Source organism: Protopterus annectens, chromosome 3.part1 (genome assembly GCF_019279795.1).
Source record: "Protopterus annectens isolate FY-2018-M chromosome 3.part1, PAN1.0, whole genome shotgun sequence".
NCBI classification, from domain to species: domain Eukaryota; kingdom Metazoa; phylum Chordata; order Ceratodontiformes; family Protopteridae; genus Protopterus; species Protopterus annectens.
Genome location: NC_056732.1, coordinates 514,991,234 through 515,016,219, shown reverse-complemented (window position 1 = coordinate 515,016,219; position 24,986 = coordinate 514,991,234).

Below are 24,986 nucleotides of genomic sequence, written 5' to 3'. Positions count from 1 at the left end.
ATCAAGTTTTGGTAGGAGAGGGGAGGTATCAGGGTCAGTATGAGGTAAGGAGTGGAAATGGGAGATAAACAAGAAGTGGCAGAGGTCATGGGACTTGATTCTGGCAACTCATACATTTGGAAAGGAAAAAGTTATGTGTATTGGTTGGGTTGGGGAGGCTTTGCACTTTCACCAAGGTGGGGGACTTCATCAGATGAAATGGCTGAGAGGGTGGGCCCTGATGGATGTTGCAAATATTGTGTAGGTCTGTATCCAGGGCAGAGTGTAGGAGTCTTAGTGAATAAAATCATTTTATAATGCCAAACTCACATCGACTGCTAGTATGTTTGAGTATGCAGTCTGATAAACCAAATTAAAATCACATAAAGTACCAACTAGCTAAGTAGACTAGGCAAAAAGAAGATAACAATAACAATGTGCAAACCTTTCTAAAATGTGCAAAAAGCCTAGCAGATTAGGTGGTGTGAACATTCCACTGCTAATATTAATGAATCATAGTAAAACATCATCATATACATGACACATGAACCAGATTGCGAATGAAACTATATTTCAGAATATCATCATAACAGCATTGTGGGGACACAGCTGACTAAGGAGGGAAAAGGTTTCAGGGAGATACAACACTAGGCTTGTGCTAGTGGACATGCTCCTACAGCTACTCAACCTGAGCTTTGCAACTGGCTTTATCTCAGAGGTATGGTACACAGCATTTGTGATGCTACTTCACAAGGGTGGCCACACAATGGACTCTGAAAACAAAAGACCCATTAGTCTGATGAGTTTCATCTGCTAGGTCATGGAATGCTTTATAACTGACCTGATAAACTACAATACTAAAAATCGTAAGACCTGTCCCTCAGCAATTTGACTTGTTAAGAGTAGATCCTGTCTAATGAATCTGGAAAATCTATCTGAGCAGTCTTGCTGTCCATATAGTATATGTTTGAACTTACTAAAGCATTTGATATCATAACACATGCAGACATAATTAACAAGCTCAATGCATTCAAACTGATCCCTTATGTAGATAGGTGGATAGTAAAATGCAGAGAGACAGAACCTAAACAGTGAGTGGGACTGGTGCATCCACATGCCATCACAGAGGAGTCCCTCAGGGATTTGTACTAGGAACACTGTGATTCAGCATGTACTTCTCTGATCTTGAAATCAAACATTGGGATCACTGGTTGTCTAACTTACAATCATAAGCTTTGTGTACTCCTCAAATCCCCTTCCAACCTGCAGAAGTTACTACTTGAACTTAAACAGGTTAACATCTAGTGCTCAGAAAACAGGCTAAAACAAAATGCTAAAACCTGAGATATTGTCACATTTCTTGAGAAATCCCTCAACCCAGCTTATAGCATTGATGACAACTCACTCCAAATGATGGTGACCTTGGAACATGGGTTAATAGTATCCTCACCGTTAATCATCATGTTGTAACAGTGATTAGGAAATCTTTCTATCATTTGCAGATGATCAAAAAGGGTTTTGCTTCTAGATCCAAAGAAGTCCTTACTCCTTACTCCTCTATATTCTTCTCTGATCAGGCTCATCATAGAATAGAATGTCTCTTTGCTCTGTATCTTACTAGATAAATCAAACAGTTGGAGAGACCCCAGAAGTTCATAACATAAAAAGATAAATAACTGAGCTACCAAGAGAGGCTAGAGGCTCTGTTCATGTATTGTTGTATAGACTCCACCAGGGAGATCTGTGCCTTACTTTTCAGATCATTAAGTATCCTACAGTCCAAGACCTCTTCCATCTCCAAAAATCAAACAGTCTAGCAAACATTAGGACCAGGGATCTGAACCTGCTTCAGCTTTGCAGTGTTTGCATTCATTGCATTCAGTATATGAAACAAAACCTGCTTTACTTTGTGCCACCGCACTAACTGTTGAGTGCCAGCTATAAACTTATTGCTTTCTGTAATAAAGGGTCTGAGGTTGTGAGTCACTGCTGTTTTCAGCCTTGCTATGCTCATCTTTGCTTCACTCCCCTACCCTAGTCTCAATTCTCATCCATCCTACCTTAGTCTGGCATTATACTATCCATATATGGGTCTACTTCTAAATCCTGTAGACCAGATTCCCGAAGACAAAAACCGTGAGACAAAATATCATGAAACCGTGGAAACCCAGCGGCATTTTACCATGGTAAGTAAACACTTGTCCACTTCTAGAGTGAGTCTTTGTGACCATCTCTCTTTTGTCTTGCCCCTAACCTGTTAAGCCATTTACTTAACAAATTTGGTCATGGTTACGATTTGGATCCCGTAAAACAACAAAGTGTAAAGACTTCTTATCTTCTTTTTGTGGATGAAAACTGTGTACTTTAAAGCACAACTCAAGTGGTCAAAACTGTCTCAGATGATATAAAAATGTCACTTGATTTTGATAAATGTGCAAAAGTAACATTTAAAGCAGGAAAGCTGCAGCACAAAGAAAATATCAGGAATGTGATATAAATTAACTGGAACAGGAGGGAGTGTATAAATATTTGGGAATTGATGAGTGATTGGAAATAAAATGTGAACAAATGAGAACAAAACTCAGTAAGGAATATTTTAGAAGACCAAAATTAATACTGAAAACAGCCCTGACATCTAGGAACAAAGTTCAAGCTATAAACCAATTTGCTTTTCCTGTTCTAACTTACAGTTTAGGTATGATTGCCCGGTCCCAAAAGGTATTGGAGCAGTTGGACAGAAAAACAAGAAAAATGCTTCACACTTATCTAATGATATATAAAAATTAGTGTATACCAAGATTATATATTCCTCATTCTGAAGGAGGTATGGACCTCCTCAAAACTAATTACATGTATAGATTTGTAATCATAGGACTGCATACACAGCTCAGATCCAAACATAGTGAATGTTTTGAAACATGAAAAGAACAAGTCTAAGATAACATCCTTGATTAATTTACCAGAAGCATATCAGTGTTGAGTAAGAATGGAAACTAAACTGAAATAGATAAAATTAAAGCAGCAACTGAATGTGTCAAAAAACAAAAGAAAAGGATATAAGGAGAAGGACCAGACGAGAAGGCGAGAAATGGTGAAAAGGCATAAATATAACTGCAAGTACAGAAAACTCCTGGAACAACCTTGTGTTGATCAGGACCTGATGCAGGAATGGTTAAGCAGATATGAAATTAAACCAAAAGATATTGGTGGCTCAGGATAACAAACTATGTACATGTTGGCTTACAAAGTCTATTGAGCATGTGGGGGAAACAGACAAATGTAGTTTCTGTAAAACAGAAATGGAAACAGTCGCACATCTTGTTGCTGGGCATGATACACTAATGGCAGAGGGCCTGTATACTGAAAGGCATAATAATGTGGCAAGACTGTTGCATTGAAAATTTTGCAAACATTACAATACTGAAGTAGATGCAAAGCATTGGAGAAGTGAGCCACAAAGCATTACAGAGAATGATGACATTTATATCACATGGAATCATACATTAAAAACAGTTCAAAAATAGATGCAAGAAAACAAGATATAGTAGTCCATGAAAAGAAGACAAAAAGAACATTGATCATTGAAATTGTTACACTCAGTGATTACAGTGTCTTATGTACAGAGAGACACCAAGTCATAAAATACCAGGATTTGAAGGCAGAAATGAAGGCAATATGGAAGAAGGATATCCAGACAGTTCCAATAGTAATACGAGCAATGGGTCTCTTAAAAAAAATGTGCACTCTTATTTAGATACGGTACCGATATATGTAACCCAATAAGAATTGCAGAAGGAGTTACTTCTGGGCACGTTGTAGAATCTGTGAAGAACACTTTTGGCTAACATCAAAGATTAAAACAACACTAATTTCAATAACTTTAATCATACTTTGACATAAGAATGGGGTCCATTCCCATCATGGCATTAGAAACCTAAAAGACTTGGATAAATTAAACCCTGTAAAAACCTACCCTAAAGACATGGCCAGAAGATGTATAGCCTCTGCTTTCTTATTGTCATTTCTCCTTTATGCTGCCCTAATTTTCACCAACCTTCAAATCCCACAAGTATCCAAATTTGAGCATCATTGTAATAAAATAGACACATTTGGTGTAATCTATAACAATAGAACACACTACACCCAACACACAGAAATTAATCAGTCTAAACTGATTGAAACTGCCACCTCACTTTGCTCTTTTTCAGCTAATTACAGTACTCAGACTTCTCTATAAGCCAGAAAATTGCCCATCCCTTAACAACTTAATACATAATATGGAGCTTAGGAAGTGAACATTGTTCTGGAGTGGCTGTACTGTGTAAAAAAAACAGTGAAATACTAAATCCAGTATTGGTAAGGATGGGAAGGTTAACTGTTGTTGATATGAGGTGGAGAAAACATGTTTATAAAATTACAGCATTATATTCATATATAACTAATGCATATATGACTAGAGAAAATTTGATCTATCAAATATTAGATTACGTGGTGTTAACATGAAAATTATAATTGCAGGCACCTTTATTGTGATTTAAGGGAAAATATAAAAAGAAAGGGGAAGAAGTAAAAAAAATACAGGGAGTGATAAAAACTGGTAAATTAGCTGTATGGAAAACAGTCAGTGGAGTTACAGAAGAGGGAACTTGGATCTAAGATTGATTAGTTTGTATTAATGTAAGGCTTGGGTATAGCAGATGGTGATACAGTTGTGATATTTTTTGAGACCATTTAGCAATATACATGGAGCTGATTGAAGGAAGGAAGTATATTCAAATAGGAAATGGAATATATAGAATAAATGAGAAATTACAGGATGATATGGGGAGTGGAAAATATTGCAGAAGGGTCATCTAATCATGAAGAACTATTATAAAACCTGGTCTGAATGGTGGAACGAATTTAAAGAGAATTATAAAAAGTGTTTTTTTCAATGGTAGGATAATGTTAGAAAAGACGAGAAAGTGAAGCATGGAAAATGTCTAGAATTTTATTAGAAAATGTAGAGAGTAATACAAGAGAGTATTGTGATATGGAAACAGAAATACATCAACGAGCTCAAGGAAAAAATAAAGAGTTACTGTTTAGGCAGATACATTATTTACAAGGGAGAAGGCAGAAAGTAGAATGAGAGAAATAAAAAATGCAAAATGAGAGGTATAAGAATTGTCATATTGTCTGGATTCTGCAGTCTGTCTACTAAAGTGACAACTGTACCTTCCTTGGCCAACTCTCTTTAGCCTCCTGTCTGCATCTCAACTCACTGAGAAGAACAAAATACTCCCCATATGACTGCAGCTGCCTAAGCAATGTGACGTCAGTGGAATCGTCATGAATACGTTTGTCAGTACTGTGTAGACTGTCTGCTGAAGTATGTTATCCACCTGCTTGTTTCAGTAAATGTAAGCAGTTGAGTATTTTTTGTTTCATCAAGATCTACTACATTCCAGCTTAAACTAAATTGTTTAGTCTGTCCTAACAATTACTAAACTCTAGGCTTTTTCTTTTCTGTACACGATACAGGAACATCATCATTTAACTCTTGTATCCCCTTGGAGCTCTCATCTTAATTTTCCCATCCTGTACTTAATTATGTTAGACATCAACCCTTATCACATACTGAAAAACTTTTTACTACCTCTGCTATAGTTTTTAAAAGGGCTGAGTCTAATTTTTACCTTATATTTTTTTGTAAAAACACACTTAATTACTCTTGTGATCAACATATATCACACTTTTAACAATCCTTGTTTATAGGTACATAGTACTAAATCCAAAACTTGCTCTGTCACTCTTCCTACAGCAGTAAATCAGTCTAAATATTTTTTTCTGTAGCTCACTGATTGTTTACTTTCTATACTTACCTTGTGCAGTGGCACAACTTGCTTTGTTTCCCTACTTTACCCCCAATTCCCACCCCTCCTTCTACTTTAGCTTTATTCTAATCAAAGTCCACTGCTCATACTTCTACTATGTATCATCACAGACAATCTGGCCACTCAGCCATAACTACACACCTAACTATCTGTTCTTCAACCACAAACTCACTTGCACAAATATTATGCCCTACTGATCTAGAAAATTCTTCACTCTTTGTATCATCTTTCTAAAATTTTCAATCACATATCTCATCTCAATCACTACTATAATGATACACTCATACAGAAATACTACTATGAATCCCTTGTCTTCCACCAACCTCATTCCAAGCTACAGTAATATTTTACCTAGCCTTTTAAGCTGTCCCATTGCTCATAGGCCTAAAATAAAACCTTTACATAAGCGCCCCAAATCACTCATGTTCAAACACTATGTCTTCCAACAAACCTAATCAATTGTTTCCATATAATTCTTTCTTATTCCCCTTGATGATGATGTACATCCAAACTTAGAGCCTTCTACCATGCAATCAAATTTGTTCAATACCAAAAAACCTAACTTAGCCACACTCAACTTTTGTAGTATCTTCAAAAAAATCTCGGACTTTCATACCTGGATCTCACAGCAACCCCCAGACATACTGTCAGCCACAAAGATTTAGCTTAAACCACATATAAAAGACTCTGAAATGCTACCTCCTGGCTACAATGTAATCAGATTAGATAGAACTCATAAAAAGCAGGTGGCATTGCAATGTTATATACTAACCACTTTAGTTTCACTCCCTACCTTAACACTATAGCAAAATTCAAAATTGCCGAGTTTCTTATCATTTTCCTCCAACTAAACACCTCAAAGAGTCTATGTATAGTAGCAATATATATTATTCCCCCGCAAATGATTTATGAGGCGCATTGCGTGCACATTATAGTTATATAGTTGGAAAGGTCCGGTCGTCCGGTCCAGACTTTTTTCTAGTAGTATAACTACTTTAAACACTGTCTCGCTATGTTAAATGGGTTATCTTATTTTAAAGCTGTCTTGCTATGTTAAACCCATTTAAGGCATATGCCATTATTTGAGAAAAGTAATAGTTTCTTTTCTTAAATAATATAATAATGTAATAATATAATAATATCTGGTGGGGTGGGTAGTCTGTGGTGGTTTAGTTGGTTTGGCTTTTAGGGGTCCGGTACCAAACAAAGCTAATAACCGGTAAATCTACAACATTACCACCAGCGCGGATTATTGCTATATTCCTCCATGGCAAAATATACCTATTCTAGAGGAAATCCTCTCTTGCATATACACCACTATTCCTAATGAAACCATTATCCTAGATGATGTAAATATAAACTGGAAAAAAATCTAACATCTGACTCCCCAACAGATAATATTAATTTACGCAGTTCTCACAACTAATTACTACACCAACCAGATATGACAAAAATCTTGGAATAGGGTTCATACTAGATTGGATTCTCATCTCAGACCCAAGTAAATTCCTCATATCTGATACACTTCCCTGTACCCTTAGTAACCACCTACCAGCATATGTACATCAGAACGCCTCCCACATCCCATATCTAAACTATTTAAAATCGACTGATAATTTAACCAAATTTAACCAAGACTGCTTTATTCTCATATTATAATCCATAAATTGGTCCCCATTGCATTGTTTACCACTTGATAATGCAGTTGATCACTTTAACACTACATTCTTTAATATCTTCAACTCTCACTTAAGAAGAATAAAAATAAATCATGCTTATTGGCTAACAAAATCAATCAAACAGTTAATGGCACAAAAATAGATAATAGAAAGAATAACTAAACAATAAAACTACTCCCAACCTGCAAAACTTTAGGCATCTTCTTAATCAGGTAAAATAAATCATGTAATAAAAGACAAAAAAGGACTTTCACATTAACCTCCAAACTACCCCCCCAAAAAAAAGATATTATGCTCAGCCATAAACTCTCTACTTAAACCCAGTACCAAAACAGATCCTAATCTGCATCTCAGGAATCCCCCCATCCATACTGGCACTGTCTTTAATTCTTATCTCATTGACAGTATAGCTAAGGTAACCATAACAAATTGTAACCACCATAACCTCAACAATCAATATTCCCATAAGAATACCATAAATAAATATTCTTCTCTGCACACACACGTTTACTCATCACTATCCTTTGTCACTTCAACAGCCTCTACCCATCCTACCAACAGTACTCCACATCTTGCACTGCAAACAGTCTCTGTTAGTCTAATTAAGAAACTAATACAAAAACTCAAACCAGACTTACCTGCAACTGACAGCTGCTACCCCAAATTCCTCAAATTACCAGCTGATGCTATAGTCTATCCACTTAGTATTCTCATCAACCAATATATCATTGAGTCTTATTTTCCAACATTAAGGTAAAAGCCCCACATCATCCTATTGCATAAATGGGGCAATTCCATAGTGATCACTGACTTTTGCCCTATTGCTAACTTATCACTCTTTTCCAAGATCTCAGAAAAATGCATCCATCTTCAACTCCTCAAGTGTATTCCCCAAAATAATCTTCTAACCCCCACATAGCTTGGATTTGGGCCATTCCATAGCACACCCACGATACTTCTCTCATTCTTGGATAATGTAAACAAATGCAGATACCATGGTAAATATGTGTCTGCATTATTCATACATCTCTCTAAAGCCTTTGATACTGTCTCCCATCCCATACTACTACATTGCCTCCCAAGAATTGGCATCTCATCCTCGTCTATAATGTGGTTTACCAGCTAAGATATAGGCAGCAAGCAGTAAAATGTAAAGGTTCCATATAATCCTATCTCCCTACCAACAGTAGTGTCTCTCAGGGCTCTAAACTTGGTGCACTCGTTTTCAACATTTTCACAAATGACCTTCACACTGCAACTCATAAAAGCTCTTTAATCCAATATGTAAATGATCCCACCATCATCTGCTTCTCCCAAAATCTATCCCACCTAAAACGTATAACCCAAGAAGCCATCTTTTCTCTGGAGGCTTGGATAAATGGGGTTTTTACTCAACCCCTATAAAACTAAACCTTTTCGACTCACCCCCAAATTTTATTATAAAGACAATTCTGACTTTAAAATCCTATCCCATAATAATACAGAAATTGAAGTTCTGCCATCTACCAAACTCCTAGGCACAATAATTGATGTCAGGCTCAATTTTGAGCTCCATGTCCTCTACAACATCAAAAAACACAACAAATATTAGGCGTATTATACACGCACAAATATTACTTAAATAAAAATACTCAACTTATAATAGCAAATACCTGTCTGTTGTCCTCACTCTTCTGTGGTGCATAACTTCTCACTAACCTCCAGCGATCACTTGAGTCCAAACTTGAATCATGCTATAAGAAAATAGTCAAATTTGGTACCGGATCAACACATTTTACTCACCACTGTAATCCTCTTCATTCGCTTAAATGGCTAGTTACCTCAGCACCTCAATCACCTACAACTTACAGTTGCCCATAACATAATTTATAGACCCTCTACCTGCCCTGCCTTGCTTCCTAGCCTGCAGACGTACAATCCCACCAGACCTCTGAGATCTGAACGAAATCAGCTTCTCATACTGTATGAACTCAGTAACTCTGCTGGCATAAGTCTTTATTCTTTTTCAATAGCTAAAGCCTGGAATAATCTTTCTGCTAATATCAGACTAATTCTTAAACAACATGTGTTCAAACACAACTCAATCGACGATCTAAACACCAACACACACAAACCCGACAACAAAATACACACACACCAACAACACACAACACACAAAAAAACACACGGAACGAACAACCGCGCCACAACACCCAAAACCAAAACCACTACATAAACACCCAACACCTCAACTCCCTAAACAACCACGCACCTACATACCATACACCTACCCCCACACTAACCTCTACCCTAACCACCACTCACCTAGCCACCACTACCCCCCTACACCTAGCCTCTTACACCTCACCTACCCACACTCACACCCACATCACCCACACCCTACCCCCTAACCCTAGCTACTACACACTCCTACACCATTACCTCACCACCTACCACCACCCCCCTAACCACTCCCTACCCAAGCTATAGACACACTAACGCACACCACCCACACTGCACCCTACTTACACAACACTAGCTCAACACCCCTCTAACTAACGCACACTACACACCCCATCACCCACCCTACCCTAACCTACTTCTCTACCTTACCCTCCTACCCACGTCACTTCCCGCACAGCCCGCCATCGATGATTACACCAGGCAGATTACCACTGTCGTCACGGTGAATCACCCCCTGGGGAATCGTTATCCTGCCCTGTCGTCATGTCGGCCATGTGATTTTTCCGCCGGGAATCGCGTTTCAGTCTTTTGAATGGGACCCGTTCAAACATGCACTCAAAGAATTTCTCTGCAAAGCCTAGAGCTCTGCATGCTCTAAAGCAGATTAACATGTTTTCCAACCCTTCTCCTTTCACCCCTCTCACCTATCACCTCTATTCTAAAATTTCCTGCTCCCGTAACTTCCTAATCTCATCTCTCACTCATTCTCTCTGAAACCACTCTCAATAGATCATTCTCCTCCCTAACTTCTGTGGTTACCTAACTCTATTAACCTCATTAACCTGATGATTTTATAACCTCTCCACCACTCTTATCTTTTTTAACACTCATCTGTTTATTCTATAAGAGTCTACTTCAGGTCAATTTTCTACAGTTACAGCAGTTACTTGCACTTCTTCTCCTGGTGCTTTTGCTCTAGCCTTAAAGGTCTTAAACAGTCTTGATAAAAATCTCTAAGTTACTTCCTATTGTTAACAGTTAATTTGTATCCAATCATTTAGTGCAAATATAAAACTTCTTTTCTGTCTTATTTCACAAATACCACCAAAACTTTGTTTACTGTTTGCATCCTTTCATTCATTGTTTGTATAGGACATCTGCTCTGTCTCATTGCATATTTGCTATTGAAACTGTATATACTGTTTCTATGTTTTCTATATTTTTCTGTATTTCTTTTTTTGTATGCTAACGAATGTAACTGTTTACTCTGGAGCTTTTCTCCCCAGCCTCTGCTGAACATGGATACTTTTGGCCTAGTCAGACCTACTCAGTAAACAAAGGTGAATAAAAATAAAATACAATAAAAAATACAAGAACAAATTATGAGTATTGTAGTACAACATGTGAAAATATGTATAAGAGTTAAAAGAAGGAATAAAAGAGGGATAATGTGAAGTAAAAGCTCCACAATAGGTTAAGGAAGAATTTGAAAAGGAAATTACTAGTGAATTGGATGAAATATTTATTAAAGTAAATGTTGATACAGCATCAGGTCCAGATAGTATAGGATATGAAATGTACAAGAAATTAATGGATGGGCAAAGAGAGTATTTTGTAAATGTACTGAATGAATGGTTGAAGGAAGGGTTTATTTATGGAGAGCTATGTAGTGGCATATTACAATTTATATGAAAGAAAGTTGAGAAAAATGAAATTAAGAAACTGAGATCTGTCACACTAAATAACACGGACTTAAAAAATATGAGATGTCTACAAAGGAGAATGGAAGGAAGAATGAGAGATATTATGGAAGGAAGTATGTACGGTATAAAAGGGAGGGGATGGAAATAATTGCTTTTGGTTCTGAGGGAAGTTGTAGATGATATAGTAAAAAAGAAGATGTAAAACTTATGATGGGTAAGATCATCAAGGTATCTGATACAGTAGGACATGATGTTTGTAGGATGTTATGGAATAGGTAATGGAATTAGGAGAGTGTTTATGTCAGCATATCAAAGCAATAGAGTGAGAGTTCTAGTGAATGGGCACCTGAGTAAAGAAATGTGCATGATGTGTGGTATAAGACAAGGATATTCTATGACTGAAATATTGTTTGCACTGGTGATGAACGAAATAGTGGACGAAGTTGCTTATAAAATGAAAGATGCTAGATATGTGATTCAAAGGGATGGAGTGATTCGAGTAGTTTCGAAATATGCAGATGATATAGGTGTTTCTAAGAACAAAATATGGATGAGGAAAGTGTTGGTTTGTCTGAATGGATGTTTAAAGGAAATAGGAATAACCTTGAATAAAGACAAAATTAAGGTTTTGGGTGATGTGAAAATTGTGGGGATGTGTTTTTCAATGAATGAAGTGAATTTGCTAGAGATAAAATTTGGGGAAATTACATAGCTATGATGCAATGTGAGGGTTTGATACAAGAAATGAAAGATATATGTCTTCAGTGGAGGACATATAGATTAGCATTCAGAAAAAGGGTTTATCTTGTGAATTTTGTATTAATGGGAAAATAGCATATGTGTCAAATGTTCATATCATCCAGGAAAATATGAAAACAAATTTGTGCAATTGGTGTTTTCTTTCATATGGGGTTCAAGATTAAATCCAATGAAAAGAAGTGCATTGTGTATGTGAAAGATGAAGGGGGATTGTGGTTACTAGACCCAGTTGTTTATTCTGCATATTAAACTTCTATAGATTATTACAGTAAGTAAAGAAATATAATGACAAATTAATAGTGACAATGCTTAAATATAAGTATGAGAGAGATTATCAGAATAAGAAAAAGAGAAAAAGAATATGTAAATGATGAAATAAAAAATTATCAGACAAAAATACTAACATGGAAAATAAAAAAAATATATATGATACAGAGAAAGATAGAAGGATGCGGTATAATAAAGAGATGAAACAATATTATTATGTAAATCTATGGGAGCACTTGTCAGAAGAAATGATTAAGGCCATTAAAGTTAGGAAAAAGTGATGTACCAAGACAGCAGAATGTTAGGATTTCATATGGAGACTGGTAATTAATAAGTTACCAGTAAAGAGAATATGCCATATAAAAGGACAGTTGAAAGAGTGTGCTTAGTTTGGGGTGAGGAAGAAATAACAGAACATATTTTTTTGAAATAAAAAAAGAGTGCTGAAACCCTGGAAAAAGTTGTGTAAGGAAAACCTTTTTGAGAATATTAATGAAATAAATAAATACAGAAATTAATATAATTATATATGGATATTGTAAGAACAAGAACAAGAAATACTTGAGAAAAGTAAATAAGAATTTATTTATGTAATATGGGTTATTTGGAATGAAAGACTGAATTAAATTTTCTACAATGGGAAATGGATTTTGGCAGATATATTATGAAAAATTGGACTACCATTGTGGAAGAAGGAGTGAGAATCAATTATGGAAGAATAATAATGTTCTTGTTCTAAGAAAAATTATAAATAGTAAAAACAATAGAAATATATATATATATAGGTAAATATTTATATTTTGTAAATATGTAAATATCTAAATAATGTTTTCATGTTGTGTTCAATAAAGGACCAGTACTCTTTTCAATAGGTGCTATGGCATCTTTTACATCCACCTGAGCTACTACCAACTCAGGCAGATGGGGCTTTGATTTAACATTGCATACTAAGGATGACACATTCAGGAGTGCAGCACCACCCTTATGCTGTACTGTAGTGTCTGCAATCCACCTACCATATGTGTAAATAGAACTGACAGTTTTCTGCAATAAGGATGAGTGTGCTACCCACTGCACCACTGACACTGCTCCTTCCAGCAGGGCAGTTAGAAGAGACAACATGTTTTTGATTCTGGCATTCCTGCTCACACTGTGGCAAGGGCCATCTGGTCCTTAGGTGATAGGCAAACAAGAGTCAGGCATCAACACAAAAAAAAATCCGTAGTGGTTATGGGTTGTCTGCTATTTGGACTTTGGACAATGATATGATGGAGATCTCAGTGTTTTGGGGTGTAAGGGAGGAGTTTCATAGGCTCATAGGTTTATACAAGGCTATCAACCACCATGGTTTTATAAGCCTAGCCATGCAACCCAATCCAGCTTTGTCCTCTAGTACATTAGTTGCCTATATGTTAGGGGCATGTTAATAAGGAGGTAGCTAAGGGTTATATGGGGGAAGGATATGTGATTTTGGCTTTAGTTAACTTACTGTTGGCCTCTGTCCTGTCCATCAAAGACATGGGGTTCAGGCCAGGGGTGAATTTACAATTTCCCAGTCAATGATCAAGGTTTCAGTTGAAAAGGGTCAGGGATGAACTCTGTTTTATGCAGATGGGGAGCCTGTTCTATAGTGCAGGGGTCCATTTAGACACATATTGGTCTCTCCAGCATGTTTTATTTATGTGACAGGCAACATTTAGGTTATTGGAGCTAGTGTTTCTGGTGCTGTTTGTTTCATGGATGTGCAAGAGGTCCATCAGAGCTGGGTCTAAGGATACCTCAAATGCCAGACAAAGCTCACCTCTCATTTACCTGTAGAAGACTAAGTAAAGAGATAAGCCTTCAGGTGATTTATGTAGAACAAGGTTTTCATACCCTGTGTTCTTGTGCTAAGAAACCTTTGAAGGCATTCCAAGTGTTGCAGGTGCTTGGTCAGGTGCATGCCAAAGTTGGCATTGTATTCAATGATGGGTCTGATAAGGATAGAGTTGAGTGGTACTATATTTTCCTTGGACTTGGATACCATACTCTTGCTTATGAGTTGGGTTACATAGAATCATTTTCTTACTACCTTGGCTACATGTTGATTGAAGGCCAAATTACTATCAACATATGTTTCCAAATCCGTAACTACCAGGCTCAACTCTTAGGGCTATTTTATCATTGGAGGAATTAGCTTGGGTGGACAACTTCTCAAAGGGCAGTATAACACATTTCTTTGCACTGAGTTTTAATCTGTAGCTCTGGCACCAATCCTTTGTTTGTGTCAAACCCTCTTGTATGATGTTTGTGTCATGGGGGAATCTGTGATAGTGCCCATTTACAGTCATCTGCAAAGTTGGCGAGCCAGAGGCCTTCAGCATTAGCCTTGATTTCTGAAATATAAATACCAAACAGGAGTAGGCCCAACACATGGCCCTAGAGTGATCTACTGATAACTGGTCTCCTTGTGGAAGTGTTCTCACTAATCCTGACTTCTTGGGTCCTGTCTGTGAGCCATCCATCAATCCAGTGAGTTATATAACAATTTATACCTAGTTGCATGAGTTAGTTAACAATACCTGAGTCTGGTATTTTAACAAATGCATTGGTCAGGTTGAAATAGGAGGTGTGCATAAGTTTTCCCTCATCCATAGCCTTGATGAGCCTCTTAAAAAACTACCACGTTGAGTAGGCAAGACCTTCCCTTGACAAAGCCAAACTGGGATGTGTCCAGTATCTGTAGGTTGCCAATGCCTTTGTTGATCATTTGCATAATAATTTGTTCTGTGGCATTGTATATTTGACTTATCAGACTGATGATTTTGTAGTTCCCAGGGTCAGTTGATGGTCCAACCTTATGGAGAGGGATGACCTTTCCAGCCCTTTATTCGCTTAGTATGTAACCCATTTTGAAGCTGTAGCTAAACAGTACTTCTAGTGGCCCTGCTATGTCATGTTTGAAGCTATTTAGGAGGCAACCAGGGATATTGGCAGGTTTCATTGAAGCAGTATTTTTGGTGTTAGCAAGCACAACTACAACCTACTCCCTGTTGATAGTTGGGGGATATGGTAGAAGGGATTTCACAGGGAATATTAGGGCAGAGAAAGAAGTGAAGTTAGATTCCATCAGCTAGAAGATTTGCTATGCCACCCTGGTCATTGAGGGGTGTGCCATTTACCACCAGTACTGCACAATTCTGTGTGCTGCCTTTAGGTTCATGACATTGCTGAAGAAGGTTTTGTTATTGTCTATAGCCTGAGAGGCTATCCTGGCCTAGTAACTGGCTGGTTGTACCTAAATAGACCTCTTTGTTTCTTGTTTAATTGAATCAGGGGACTCTTGTCTCCATGACAGTTGCACTTTCTGATTTTAGCCAGGATTTTTTTCTTTGTTATTAGGACTTCCACCAGTGGAGTCTGGTTTTGGTGTTAGATCTTGGTTGCTTTTGGTAGGTATGGCAGCCTCAGTGTAGCAGTTTACATGTTTGTATAGGGTTTCTGTGAACAATTCTGCATAGGTAGTTGTGTTCTTGGAGTTTGCAGGAGTCTTGAAGCTTTAACAAACTGTTACATAACAGGATGTGGCTAACTTTAGAATAGTTCCTAACTGTTAATGGTTTAGTTGTGTTTTCCAGATTGATTTTAGGTTGCAGTTGGTGCAAAGGGTTAAGGCTGTCAGCTGTGGTGAAGGGTTTGATTCCCTCAGTCCTCGTTTGCCTACTGTGTAACCTTGAGCAAGTTACGTATCCAGATGTTGCTCCCAGTTCACTCCTGAGAAGGGACCATGTGTCCAAGATTAATGAATGGGTATTACTATTAGTGGGTGGGGTTGGCAAAATGGTTAAAGTGTTTACCTCACAGACACAAGGTACAAGATTTGATTCTCACCTTTGAAGGGAAAGTTGACTAGGTTTAAATTACCCACAAGGGCAGCTAGCCTAGTACTTATCTATGAATCTATGAGAGAGACATCCTTGTGAACTAATATCACCAATGAGGATGTGACATGGAGGAAGGGGTGCAACACTCTCCCATGTTGGTAAGTGCCAGGCCTAGTATGTTTGAGTCCCTGGTTGAAGTTTGCATTACCTGGTCCAGGGTGTTTTTGTTCATAGGTAGTTAATAGCACAAGGGCCTTTACAAGCCTACCAATAATACCCAGGATATGACAATGTTTTATCTTAATTCCCCAGAGATGGGACGGGGTAGTATCATGGTAGTGGGTCTTTGGGTGTTGGAGCCCTGAGTCATTTTACAGACTGCCTTGGTCCATAAGGGTGGTGCTCTGGCAGTGAATTTACCATTCCCCATCTATTTATCCAAATTATTTTTGAAGATAGTGAGGGACGGGTTTGTTTTATGAAGATGGGAAGTTTATTCCCCAGACGAGGTAGCCTTTGGGATATGAATGTGCCTCTCCAGTAAGTTCTGTTAGAGTCACAAATAAGGTTCAGGTACATGGAATGCATAACCTTTGTATAATTTTTCCTTGAGAAAACGTAACATTTTCATCAGGGCTGGATCAGAGAATGCCTTAAAAGTCAGGGATAAGTCACCTATCAATAAACAGTATGAGACTGAGTAAGAGGATAAGGCCTTTTCTCAGTCTGCATAAGACATGTGTCTTATGATTTATATTTGTTAGTGAGAAACCTCTGGGGCTGCTCCAGTTGGTGTAAATGCCTGGTTAGGTACATGCAGAATGGAGCATTGTACTCAATTATGGGCCTCATGAGGGCCAAGTACAATAGCACTATGACCTCCTTTGATCTTGATGCCATGCCTTTACTTATAAGTTGAGCCACACAGAAGGATTTCCTCACTACCATAGCTACCTGGTGCTCAACATTTAGATTACTGTCTATCTGTGTTCATAGGTCCCTCACCACTGGGTCTACTTTTAGAGGTGTGCTATCAATATTATAATTTGCAGGGAAATCTTATTTACTGAATGATATGATTATGTATTTTTTATCATTTAGTCTCAGACTATGGTTTTGGCATCGGTCATTTGTCATTTTTAGGCCTGTTTGTAGGATGTCAGCATCATTTGGAGATTCAGTGATTGCCCCCAGCTTACAGTCATCGAGAAACTTGGTGAACTTCAGAGAAGTATATATGAAACAAGAGGCATTCCAACACTGAGCCTTGTGGAACACTACAAGAAGCAGGTTTCTTACAGGAAGTGGATTCAACTATCCAGACAACATACGTCCTGTCAGTGAGCCAGTTTGCTATCCATCTGATGATGTAGGGGATTATGCCTAACTCAATAAGTTTATCTATGATCCCGGAGTGGGGGATTAAAACTTTTGGCTCATCTAGAAAAGTGATATGGACCATTTTATCCTCATCCATTGCCCTGGTGATGTTCTCAAACAGTCCATCAGATTGATCAGGCAAGACCTCCCTTTGACAAAGCAAATTGCATCTGGTCCAGTGTTTCAAGATTTCCTATGTTGTTATTGATCAGGTCCATGACAATTCTCTCCATGGCCTCACAGATAAAACTGTAGTTGCCTGGGTCAGTTGATGCCACCCCTTGTACTTTGTGTTGACAAAGTACAGGAAACATTGTGTCTTTGATTTTTTTTTTTCTGCCTAAAAAGACTCTAAGGGGGTGGATAAAGTTATAGCCAATATCTGAAAGTCCAGGAAGGATAGATACAGACCATCATTGGTAAAATAATGTGGTCAGTTAACCATGTCCTCCCATGCTGATAGATACTGGATCCCCCTGGTGTGACACCAGAAACTAAGACAATTGTTAAAATCAATGGCATCATCTTAGGTGAAGGTAGAATGCTGCTCAATGCAAGGCATGTATCTGTCTGTGACACATATTCAGAAACATCCATAATGTTTCTTGTCATATAGTCCAATGAAGGATATCTCAGGTCATTTACACCCACATGGGCTGTGGTCAAATCATATTGGTATCTGTGGTGCATTAAGTGTGTGTGTGATATTAGAGAGCCTAGCTCACAATAAGCAGCTAGCATTTCCTTTCATTTTCCCACAGAAAATGTTAACCACCCCACCTTTTCCAGTTAAACCAGAAGACTTAGGATGGTTGATGGCTAACTGCCCTCATGTTACAGCTATGAAGGAGCTAGTGGATGGCTTTTCTTTTGTTTTTTTTTTCCTAGCACTAATGTGGCACCTTACTTCTGGATTTGCTCTTACCTGCAGCTTATTTTTATTAACTCATTACATCTGAGTGACGCCTCCAGGTGCATCTGCAGTTAACTCCTACTGACGCCTCTAGGTGTTGACTATTGCTTATTCATATTTGTATCAATAATTCCAAAACCATACTATGGACAAGGTTTTAAAAGATTTCATCTTACAACTTACACAATGGAAAACTTAACTGCATTAATATTTGACCTCTGTCTAGTGCAGATAGAGATATTAACTGTTGTTTTTATGATATTAATTTATATAGATATAATGTTCACATTTTTCTAAATATCTCAACAACCAAGTAACAGAGACAAAACTCCTTAGCCTCATATGAAAGCTCTTGGCTAGATGAATAAAATGTTGCTGAAAGTATGTGTGTAACTTGAGTGGTTGGTAAGATATTGTAAGTTGTTTACAAAATATTATAAATATAATAGTTGCTGTGTTTACTGTGACTTATAAAATTCAGTTTAAGACCTAGAACCTAAAGAATACTACCATTATAAAAATTGTTTGTGCTGAAGAGTTTGTCATTTATACTTCTTGTTTAACCCCTATGGTTCCAGATATATGAACATTTGTTTAAAATGTGAGGACATAATTTGATTCTGTCAAAAGGCTTAGGCTCTGCCCATTGGAATTTGCAGTGCGAACTTCCTGAGCTCTAATGGAGTGAATGAGTTAAGGACAATATATTGAAGGAGCTTATCTTTAAAGAAGTTACTAAGGGCAGAGTTTTGGGACCCCCCCCTCCCTTTTTCCATTTTCAGGTCTTGCCTCTATGGTTAGTTCCAAATAGTGCTCCAAGACAGTATAGGGTATTCATCATTGGCCTTCCTGGCCTGAGCATCAGTCAGCAACAGCACTGGTAGACTAGATTCCCAAATCAAATATTCTACTTTGGGGGATACCACTGATATCATCAGAGGAGTTACTGACCCTTGGCTGGTAAAGATGGATGCTGATTCAGCTTTTCAGCTCCTACCCATTTGATCAGAGGATTGGCTGTATTTAGGGATGTGCATCGATGGGGAATTTTTCATGGATATAAGCAATATCCATGTTACCCAGGCTTTGGTAATTTTTGTGCAGCTGTTTTGAACTCAGAGTCCTGTTCTCAAAAGGCAAACTAGAAGGGCCCAAGAATTCTTTATGATTTTTGGGTATAGAGATTGATGTTTCTGCATCTGCTTTCAGAGTCCCCCCTGTAAAAACAGAAAAACTGAGGATATGCATTTAACAGTTTCTAAGATTTGGAAAAGTTAGGCTTCAACAAGTCAAGGAACATTTTGGTTTGCTCATCTTTGAATGGCTGGCCATTGCCCTGGGCAGATCATTTATACAGGGATTGGCTAACCTCTTAAAAGTGGGTAAATAAAAACACCATTGCAAAAGGGTAATAGAACGAGTTAAAGAAGATCTTCCAATTTGGAGTTTTTTATTGCACTTAATGGGATTCTTTACTGGCAAAGAAACTGAGTTTCATCTACTGAGTTACCATTGTTTACAGATGCATCAGGGGCATGTGGCATGGAGGCCTGCTTTCAAATAAGACGTTTTTTCTCTCCTTGGCCAAAATCTTGGAATCCCAAAGTTTGAAAGGATATTACATTTCTTGAACTCATGCCTGTTTGGACAGTGACAATCATTTGGGGTGGCATACTTGGTCACAGTAGGGAAGTTTTTCATTGTGACAACATGGCTTTAATGAAGGTTTGGACCAAAAGAGCATCCAAGGCTAAAGTGGTTCAGGTATTACTAAGGCAGCTCATATTGTAAAGTTTGAAGATAAATCTGTCATTTAATTCCTTGCATGTCTCAGACAAAACCAACATGCTACCAGACTACCTTTCTCGCTTGCAGATCACAACATTTAGAGAGCTGGCCCCAGAAGCACAAGATAATCCTGAAATGGTTCAGTACCTTCTGTGGATGACAGCTGAAGAGTCTTGGTCAGATGCACTAAAAGGGCTCATGGGTCCTCCATTTCCACATTTTACTAGTTTTTAGAGGCTATACCTCCAGTATTCAGAAACTAGTGCCCATTCATCATTTGCTAGTTTCTTGTGTCTAGGTGTTCACATAACAAAACAGTTCAGATGCTTCATGGTCACCTATCGGCTCTCTGATTTTGGGCAAAGTTGCTAAAATTGCCTGATTTTTACCAAAGATTGGGTGGTATCAAAATTGCTGTTAGACTGGGGAAACACTGAGATTCATGGCAGACCACTCTTGTCCCATTGAAAGAAGTTGGTTAGTGGTCATTATTGATAGCATTTATAAATGAATGCCAAGTACACAATTTATGCCATGTATGTGACATAAGTTACCTGGATGTTTGGGGGGATTTGTTTAGATGAACTTCTACTTTCCTTAACTCAGGGAGATGTCTATATATTGGGCACAGACATATCTATTTGGCTTCACAGCTCTAAGATGGTTCAGCAGTCCTGGGGACACTTGTATAAATTATTCATGAGTATCTCTACATTTTTGTGTCTGGTCTGGTGAGGCAAGACCCTACCCCATGGAAACATCGTCCCGATATGCTTGACACTGTACATCATAAAGCATTACAGGTCTAGAACATGTCTAGTTTGTGTATATCACCTCATTCTTTCTGCATTTGTAGAGTCACTGATCTTGCTTGGGAGGATCTACTGAAGTCATAAGGAGGGTAAGACATTAGTCATCTAAAGCATTTTTGAAGTATATCAGATAGTTATTTGTAGATAGTAATATTTGTTTCTTTTACAGGTGCAATATGAATGTTTTTATTTGGGTACTCCTGTATTCAGATTAGCAGCTAACAGAGCTTCAGCCTTGGCCCAATGATCCCAGTCTAGGCTTTGATCCATCTTCAGTAGAAATTGTTGGAGGGACCACCCAGGTTTGCACTATTTTCAGTTTTTACCTACGTTTCAGGAGTTGATTCAGCAGATTGGAACTCTGTATTTAATACTGCTTCACTTAGGGGGTAATTACATTGTTTTTTTTTTTTTGTTTTTGGCCTAAATGGTGCCTGTTGTCTGAAGTATTCAAGTTGCTGTTTTTGGATTGGTCAACCTGACCTGCGGCAATCAATTTGTCGATCATCCATCATCCAGAGAATTTGGCGGTCCAACTCTACACCTACTCAAGTAGTAGTTAACCATAGAGTGGGTCATACATCTCCATCATTGGGTTTCTATGTAGTTTACCATTGGGACTTACAGGACAAAAATTCACTTTGGTTCTGACCAGATGGCATGCATTTATCTGATGTTAGTCATGATTTACTGAATTTTAATTTTGCATTGTTTATTCAGAAGTTATTGTAAAGCAGTGTTGATAAATAATCCCCAAAAAAGTGACTAAATCAATTTAACCTCTGCTTTCCTTTTTGTTACAGGTTTTGCTGGGGGGGGGGGGGGGGGGGCAATTCACATGTTGACCAATGCTGGGCAAAATTTCTCTCCTTTTACTTTCTCACCTGTTTCCCTGGGCATTAGGGCTGGTTTTGTATGAGTTTGAGACTACAAGCAGATGCAGGTGCTGTACTCTTGTGGCTACAAGTGCCAAGAGATTTTTGGCATGGATAAAGTTGCCAGTGACCAGTTCTTTAAGCCACCTGGTATAAAGAGGCAGGATTATATGTTGTTGGAATATACTTTCAATGCATAGTTATAATGTTCATGGTTACAAAATATATTATATTCAATAAAGAAAGTCACAGTGGCACCTTGGTAGTCATTGGTGTGTTCAAGAGGATTTGGCACAATTGTCCTTCATGCTTTTTAAGCTGGGAATCTGTGAAGTTCAGCACATTTCGGTGAAGTGCCAAGGAATTCTCACAATCCAACCATATGTTAAGTAGTATTTCCGATGCAGGCAAAATTTCCCACCTTTTGCTTTCTCCCTTGCTTTCCTTGGCCTTAGGACTGGTTTTATTTGAGTTTGAAAGTTTGAGTGGGTGCAGATGCTGTACTCCTGTAGCTACAAGTGACAAGAGATTTTTGTCATGGGTAAGGTTACCAGAGGAGGTGGTTCTTTAAGCCACTTGGCAGAAGTAGACTGGAATATATGTTATTGGGATACACTGTCATTGCATAGTTATGATGTTCATAGTTACAAAAGTGATTATAGTTAATAAAGAAAGTCACAATGGCAACTTGGTGTGGTCATTGGTGTTTTCAAGTGGATATGGCACAAGCACAGTTTGTAGGCCCAAGTTAGAAATAGAAACCTTTTTCTTTTCTACATGAATACATTTTACTTTAGCTGCTTCTTAACTAGCAGGAAGTTTCTTTGTACCAACATCACTATATTGCTTGAATCAATAAACCATAGTAGCTGTCTGCTGTCAGTTCAGACATTATGCTTAATTAACTTTGCACTAGTATTGTAACAAAATGTGGACCCAGCCATTCTAAAAGATAACCTATTGCATTCCATAGGTGCATCATCATTGTTACCGGTATACTTTTCAGAAGTTATATTTTTTGCAGGTATAAAACTTTTTCTATACTAGTACGATATTCAGCTAGCTATCTGACCCCTTTTTTCCACAGTTAAAACATAGTATATCTACAGCTGATACTTTTTGTTTGTTACCAACATTTGATACAAGTTTTACCACAAGTCTAGACTGCTCAGTTCTAGAAATATTTTATGGCATAATGTACCTCTACTCTAATTCATCAAAACTTTCATGTTGAGTACAAGACTCATTATCTGTTCCACTTTGGATCTGAGAGGTCCACTTTATGAAGGACTTTCAGATTTGTAATCTTTCTTTAGCACAAAATTGGCTGAGGACCTGTTACATTTACAAAAAAATCAATATGATGGGTATTCAATTTAAGAATGTGAACAGATCTGAACAGGCAGAACTAATTGTTCCTAAGAATAAAACAATCTGAAGGCATTTAAAATGGAGTCTTGATTAATAATCTGATATTTAATTTTAAATAAGAAAAATACTGAACTGTTCAATTTAAGTTTCTGTTTCCCACACATAATTTCAGTGATTAATGTATTTTTAATATTTAGAATGTGTGAAGTTTTAAATTCAGCAGTAAATATTGAGTTGTATCCTGCATCTTTAAAAAATGTGTATAATCTTGAAAGTGAATGAAATGAAATTTTAATGGTTGACTTATGTTTCCATGTATGCTTACCAAATAAAAGTTTGAAAGCCGATAGTATGATCTAATTTCTCCCATTCATTACTAATAAAATAATTTTAATATTTTGTTTATAAGTGTTTTTAAAAATCTGGGCTGCATCACATTTGACATAATTTAAGAGATATGCAGTCTGACAAAATAGAAGGAAGAGTCTGAAAGCTGATAATACGATCCACTAAGGAGGACATGTATGTTTTTTGTAATTAACTTTATAGAGAGTTAAAACATGCAAAATAACATAGCCCAGACATTATCCTCGTCATCTTCATTTACAGAGTAAATATGGGATGTTTATCTTGAAGAATGTTAGCCTAGCAATACTGCTTGTGAAACCATAGCCGGCTTTAAGCACCAGCAAACCCTGGGATCACTGGGGCCCCCCTGTTCCATGGGGGCCCTCAACCACAGCAACTTACCTTATCTTGATATTTAGTAATGTCTGTCAAACCAATGAAAGCTAATACAGCAACCTTATATACTTAATTAACCAGGTGGGTAATACTAACTCTTATTTATATCTCCTTTAAAACTCAAACATATTTCTGGTTATAGTAAAAGTGCTTTATCAAGTAACAGGCTTTACAATTCCATTAAATATTTTACCACTGACACAGTTACCCTGGTTTGGTTAAAACCTGCTGGTGGACTTTTTCTCCACTTAAACTAACAACATAGCCAGCTTTAGGTACCTGCAATACCCACAGTTGCAGGGGGGGGCTCTTAATCTTCCTTGACTGTGTAGAGCCCCACAAAAGCTACAGCTGGTTGAGGAAAATGAGGAGAAAAAAATGTAGTAATTTCCTGATTAAGCTCTTTAACCTGAACAGGGTTGTGATATGACCCTGTTAGGATAAAGCCGATAATGAACATGAACAGGGTAAGCACTAGGGATATCAGCAGTCCAGAGTGGCTGATCTCAGTGCACACCATGGATTTTAAGAGGAGCTGATGCTTCAGATCTTCAGGGATGGTTTTCTTTTTCAGGAAGTTTTATAAATACTGTCAGGACACCAGATACTATAACTCTCAAACTATTTGCTGAAGAATTCTGGGCAAAGCCAAAAATAATAGCATAATAAAGGCTCACAATCAGGCACATGTTTCAAATATTACTCTAATTCACTTGGAACATTAATAGACTAAGACATTTTGCACTAATGTGCATTTTTTTGGACAATAAGAAGCAGAAAACTCTGATGTCTGGATTTATTGACAGTTTGTAAT